This window comes from Callorhinchus milii, unplaced genomic scaffold (assembly GCF_018977255.1).
Source record: "Callorhinchus milii isolate IMCB2004 unplaced genomic scaffold, IMCB_Cmil_1.0 Scaffold118, whole genome shotgun sequence".
In the NCBI taxonomy this organism is placed as follows: domain Eukaryota; kingdom Metazoa; phylum Chordata; class Chondrichthyes; order Chimaeriformes; family Callorhinchidae; genus Callorhinchus; species Callorhinchus milii.
In genome coordinates this window covers 107,664-114,571 of record NW_024704859.1, presented here as the reverse complement: position 1 = coordinate 114,571, position 6,908 = coordinate 107,664, and the positions used below count along the sequence as shown (strand labels likewise).

General features: G+C 40.6%; 2 non-coding genes across 2 annotated transcripts; both read left to right on the top strand.

Moving 5' to 3' along the window:
* The first annotated feature begins 5,706 nt into the window (after positions 1 to 5,706).
* Positions 5,707 to 5,789, top strand: trnal-cag. The gene has a single exon. It is a non-coding gene; the product is annotated as a tRNA-Leu (tRNA).
* Positions 5,790 to 6,076: 287 nt separating this feature from the next.
* Positions 6,077 to 6,148, top strand: trnaq-cug. Its single transcript has one exon. It is a non-coding gene; the product is annotated as a tRNA-Gln (tRNA).
* The last annotated feature ends 760 nt before the right edge of the window (positions 6,149 to 6,908 follow it).

Genomic DNA, 6,908 nt, shown 5'->3' with positions numbered 1-6,908 from the left:
GATGTAAGTGAACAATATTTTTTTCTTTTACCATTGAAATCGAACAAGACTTCAGCAGCTAATATCATTTGAAAATGCCTCCTATGTCATGATGTTTCCAATTGCTTTTCAACTCTCTAAACATCTAAAAACTACATGTTGTGAAAATAATATGTTCTTTTGCATTGTCGGATAGATTCGAAGAGTTTGGATAAAAGAAACGAAACAGCATGTAACGCTCGTCTTACGTCGACCTTTGATAATCAATCTCTCCGAATAATAGTAATGTTTTAACCCATTCAACAAACAAAGCAAATGGATATGTAAGAATATTCATCATTTCCTCTCTAAACTTGCTATGAGTCACCGCGTAGATGCACCTGTTTGCACATGAGCTCAAAAGCTGAAGCATTAATCCTGTCTGTTAAACGATATTCCGAACGCTATTGTATTCATTTTCATAAGTATAGTTTGCAATTGACCATTGAAACATTTGTCATCAACAAAATTACAAAACTGCCGGATATAACAAAGAGCAAAATGATGGATTTACTTCCTTTCCTCATCTCAGGATCATTGTGTTTAAAACCACTACTGTCTCCTCGGATTCTCCCGCGGCCTCTGCTGGCTACTAAAATGTGGCTGACAGTCAGAGCATTGATAAGGATAATGAAAACCGATACAAGTACACGATTGAACACACGTATCCACCATGCGTATGCTGTCCAATATACGGAAGTGTAGTAATTGGGTTTTGAAGTGCAATATTTCGGGGCATGATTAGCTATGACACGAGGAATCAACATAAAATAAACTGGAACGCAGTGCGCACAGCTGAGCACACATATTGTTCTTATAACAAAATTGGCCGGTTTCACGCAGCAATATCTGTTTTTTTATTTTCTGACAACAAACTGCGACATAGCGATCAAAGGTTAAGGTGACTGTCAGCCAGATAGAACATCGAGTGTCTGAAGTCAGCAGATCAGTTCGTAACTTACACACAGGAGTGTAGTACAAGAAGCTAAAATGGAAATAGGTATGATTAATGCGATTCAGCATCACATTATTGATAATAACCATTAGATCCACCGCTGCCATGGCCACCAGGTAGACAGTGACGAATTTGAGAAAGACCGCAACTTCCCAAGGACAGGATTACAATTGCCAAAACGTTCACTGAAAGGGAAACATATAAGTTTATTGGTTAAGTAGTTTCACACCTTTTCATTGAAATCAGATTCATGATCAGAAGTTCGCACGACAGGTTTGGTCAATTTTAACACACGGTTCCAGACAGCAAAGAATATATACCTCACTTCACAGCATATAAATTTTGTTTTAATTTTGCGGCAATGTTTGCATCTCTCTCTTTCTGTGTTGCGAAATATGCCGTCAGCTCATTCTATAGCGTATTCTTTGAAGCGCTTTGTGACACCTGGAAGACTTGATAAGACGCTATATCAAATCCAAGGATTACTATTAATATACATATTGTTCCACGATTTATTTTTGACACTCTTTTATCAACCCGCTGTGTTACTGGGGTTGCGAGGAATAGAAGATTAGGCAGTTATTCAGTGTTATTCAGGCAGTTATTCAGTTAATCAGTGGAGTCCTGTAGCTCAGTGGTTAGAGCACTTGCTTTGCAAGCAAGACACCTGGGTTCAATTCCAGGCAGGGCGAAACCTTGGGCAAGTTTCCTTACTCCACACGCCTAATAATAATCCCTCCAAAACCCCAAACAATAATAAATTGGTCATTTTCAATCTACGACTGTTTGTGGGACATTGCTGTGCGCAATTGTCTGCCGCGTTCGCCCACAAATATACAGTCAATTCACTTTACAGTATATTCTGTGAAGCGCTTTGGGACGTCCTCCCGACGTGAAAAGCGCTATATCAAATGCAAGGATTATTATTATTATTATTATTATTATTGACTCTGGGAGAGAATTTTGCCTTCGCCAGGCAGAGTCTCCAGGCGTTTTACCGAAGCGGAATCCCGAGATCCCAGGATTAATATCCGGGAATTCTGAGAAAGAAATAGCATTGAAATACATTCTTTGAATTTGTTTACAGATTGACTGTAAATTGCAGTCTTTCTTTAGAGAATCTCTCATTAAATTTGTCAACAGCAAAGTCCACCGTTCACGCAATTAAGACCAATGTCATTTGGGAAATATTGTTGACGAGGACAAAGGGGCAACCTATCTTCCGGAATACCAGTGCAATACTTAACAGATACTTAACCACTTATGCTGGTCAGCGTTGTTTGCCCTATCTGCTGATGAGCACCTATGATAATAAAGCATTCCCACGGCCAGAGATTATTGTTATGAGGTCAAATTCCAATGTGGGTTCTCATGCCACAACTTTCAGACTCGGTTGTATTCATATCCCTCAAATCATAATTAATCTATAAAGATGTCAATCTGTCTCAGTTGGCACACACATCGGGACATGCTAATATTGCTCTTTCGTTTGTTAACAATTCCACATGGACATGGTCAGTTATCTCAAGTTCCCTAAATCCTGCAGATATGTTACCAATTCCTATGCTGTCCATGTATGGAACTATTCGGCTTTGTGTCAGCGAGTGGCACTGGTAGAACTCCTTTCTCTGTGTCACAATGTTGGCGTTCAAGCACATCTTCGGCTCATCTGGGATCATTAGCCTAAGGTGACGCTCCAATGCAGACTTTGGGATGTGTTATATTGTCCGAGGTGCCGACATTCCATTTGAGTTTACAGGGAGTTTCCCTTGCCCAAGTCTGAGGATGTTCCTGGGGCGCATTGGCGACTCTTTTCGCCTACAAAATAGACAGTGATACATCCACATCCACAAAATACATTTGCACAGTAAATCAGATGAGATATATTGAAACGTTCTGCTGCTTTGAGCAGCGTTGTACCAAAGTTGACATTTCTTAACACAATGATTAATCCACCAAATAGGAAAAACAGAACAACTCAAACAAAATATTTCAGGACAGATATGTTCCCCATAAAAAAGCTTCTGAATTCGGTACCTGTTTACCAATCTCTAAAAAACATACCTGGAACACCAGCTAGTGCAAGAATCGGGTAATAAATTGCTCTTATCTCGTAGATTGCTGGAAAGGCCATCGTAAAACAGCAGCCCGTCTTTGTCTGGCGAAGATAGCGTCACCAACAAACAGTCTGAGCTGTGGCTTTGTGAGGCAATATTATTTATTCACATGGCAAACCTTCGGGGCCCATCCTACCTGCGCCATTAGTGCCGTCATTCTCAGTCCCTGTATATTAATACAGCGGAGGCGTCATATCAGTTATTTCACAAAAAATATCAGAAAATATATTTTACTTTGAATTCTCTGCTTTACATATGCTGTTTTAAACCGGTTTTGTTTGGGTTATTCGAAATTTTATTAAAATAACTTTGTGAATAAAATTATTCTCTGACTTTCTTTTGATAAGATCAGTGAGAGTTTCGAATATATTACTCAGCAATGAAGCCGTCGGGAGCAATTTATTGCATTTGATTATTGGGAGCAATGACCAGGAATAACTAATCAAGTGTGTTTGTGAGGTAGCAGCCATGTTCATTACAGCCAATACCTATCAGATTTCTAGTCAATATTAATAATAATAATAATAATAATCCTTGCATTTGATATAGCGCTTTTCACGTCGGGAGGACGTCCCAAAGCGCTTCACAGAACATACTGCAAAGTGAATTGACTGTATGTTTGTGGGCGAACGCGGCAGCCAATTGCGCACAGCAATGTCCCACAAACAGTCGTAGATTGAAAATGACCAATTAATTATTGGTGTTGGTTTTTGGAGGGATTATTATTAGCCGTGTGGAGTAAGGAAACTTGCCCAAGGTTTCGCCCTCTGCCGGGAATTGAACTCCGGTCTCTCACTTGCAAAGCGAGTGCTCTAACCACTGAGCTACAGGACCACGCATATTAATAATCTTTGCATTACTAAAGCTTTATTCTCTCTCTCTGCCTCTCTCTCTCTCTCTCTCGCAGTCTCCCCTCTCTCTCCATCTCTCTGGAGGAACGCTTCCCGTATTGCTAATTCAAACGATTATCCGCCGAAAGCTGGCATGAGACAAGGTTTTCAAGACCGTGACTTGCGGCAACTATGTAGTACATCCAACTAAATCCACAAGGCGTGTCATTTAGCAAACTGTCTGGCAAGCCTTCTTGATGCCTATGCAGCTCGCAACACCGGATAGGGCTTACGATTACAGGGTTGACTGGAGCTGAATTGGATCAATTCCTGCCTCTAGCAAAGAGTCTGAGCTCCACGTCTGACCCATGAGCCAAATAGATTGGCGTGTGGTTACCACGCATTGGAATAGTGTGTATCCGCTTGACTCAGATACTGGATAAATTGACCGCCTTGTGGGTTGCGTAAATTCCGGCACTCCTCTTTCTAGCTTGTCACTCTGGGGCTGGTTCAGCTCAAAGGAGATCAGTTTCACTTCCAAGACCCAATGAGGAAAGTCACTATTTAAACATGGGACAAGTGCGAGTTTGAGTCCTCACTAACTGGATGGCAGATAACAGAAATTTATCGCTTAAATTCCTCAACACTGTTCAACATCAAATAGGCGAGAACATAATCCAAGCAGTTTCCACCAGGTGAACGATGTAGAGCATCCCAACATGTACTTATTGGCCCACAAATCAATCAAGGTCGAAGAACATGCTCCGAGGCTTGCGATCAGCTGTTGGAAGGCACTGCCTGTATCAGAGTTTCAGACGACATTTTGGTATATTCTGCGATTGGGATCCACAAAACACAACTACATAGCCTATGGTATGTGGTACAGTTGAAGAAGGTAATGCCAGTTCGTTCCTGGTAGTGTGTACTGATCCAAATTTATGCACTCAGATATCCTATTTTGTATAAACAGCGATATATAAATGTCAGTTTCTGTTGCTGATGGCGCCATGTGCTTGGAATGGGGTTGGATTCTCTGATGGGAATGCTTTTCCCTGAGCCGTCGTTGCGCCACACAACGCAGCATTAAAGAAAACGTGTTTTATGATGGTCAGACAAGTTCGTATTTCTTGCCAAATGGAAAGGAAGAAAGAGACTGCATTAATATCCTGTAGGTTTTATTTCCAGTCGACGACCAACTTGTGTTGTGGAGCCCGAAGAAGACGCTTTATTTTCTTACACTCAAAATCACTGAGCAGCACTTGAGGCATCTGAGCTTTCGTGGTAAAGGCATAAAATTGAAAACTACTTTCATCCATTCAAAATATTCCTAAACGCCTCCCACATTGTCGACAAATAGCTGCTCAAGTGTGTCCCAGTTTAGAAGTTATCTTTAATTCGAAACATAAACTCAAACCGCTACAACTATTGTGTCCAAATGAACAGCAGCAGAGGGTCGGAAAAAATATGGTAACTATGGGCAGCTGAGCGGTGGTTATTATCAGGGGTTGAAAACTATTCCCAATAGATCACCGAATTGGTGTTTGCTACTGAGTGTTCATTTCAATTAGAAGGGCTTTGTAACAAGTTAAACTGGGCTATCTCTGAAGAGGGCAAAAACCTTTCAATCTGTTAGAAGTGGGATTCGAACCCACGCCTCCACCATCCCACGTGGTACCAATATTCTGGGGAAAAAACTGCACTGCTTTCTTTTCATCTGTTTTTTTTCGTACAGCTGTTGATGGGCCAATCAGCAGCTAAGTTTGGATGGTGTCCACTAAATTCTTGTGTCAGAATGGCCGAGCGGTCTAAGGCGCTGCGTTCAGGTCGCAGTCTCCATTGGAGGCGTGGGTTCGAATCCCACTTCTGACAGATTGATTGTTTCTTGCCCTCTGCAGAGAAAAGCCCAGTTTAACTTGTTACAGAGCACTTGCAATTGAAATAAAGACCTAGAAGCAAACGCCTCTTCTCATTCCACCTGCTGAGGTGAATGATCTCTTCCTTTTTATTTGATTTCAGCCGATTCCATAACAAATTTTAAGAGGCAAACAGGTAATCCTTTGCGACTCTTCAGTGTATTCCTGCTTTTCAATCTCAATTTGTTATTTCTAAACGATTGTGTCTTCAAATTAATATAATTTCATCGGTTTTGAGCCACAGGTTCCATGGTGTAATGGTGAGCACTCTGGACTCTGAATCCAGCGATCCGAGTTCAAATCTCGGTGGAACCTGATATATTGCTGAACTGCATTAAACACACAAACCTAACAAGCCGATAAACAACAGTATTTTTTCCAATATTATTTGAGCGTCGAAGAATAATATTGTCTGACCAGCTACCGTTAAAGCGGTAAATCATGGGCAGCAGAAATGGCAGCGCCTAAGGAGTATACACCAGTAAACAAAAAAAAAAAAGCAAATCTGTTATTGGAGGATGAAGTGATAACGCCACAAAACACATTGAAGCTGTGTGTTTCATACCAGAATCAAAGCAAATCCCTTAATTCAGAAAAGTTACCCCATCCACAGTCTTAATAAATTAAATTGCTTCAAGCCTAAAGCCTGATGTGAAATTCTATGCCTAATTTCACACATAGCTTGTAATCGTCCTGTCAGCGGATTGGAGCTTAAATAAATAGTGAATTACAGATGTTGTGGCACCAAAAAATACATAGTTTATACGTGTACATTACAACACATCAGATAACTATCGTTCTCGAACAGATTGACTGAAAACGCAGAATACGACAACACAAATCTCCAATACCTTTTAGAAATAGCAAATCTTGCCTTAAGTTAGACTTTACAGGATCTTTACATTGGTGTGTAACATCTAAGGCAAATTGATCCAGAAACTGGGAAACTACAATGTACCCAAATTAACAACAAAAACATTTTGAATATAGATTGAATGAATCATAGAACAGCATGGTACAAAAGCAGGCCATCCAGACCATCGTGTCTGTCTCGGTCCTATGAAATTAGGTAATC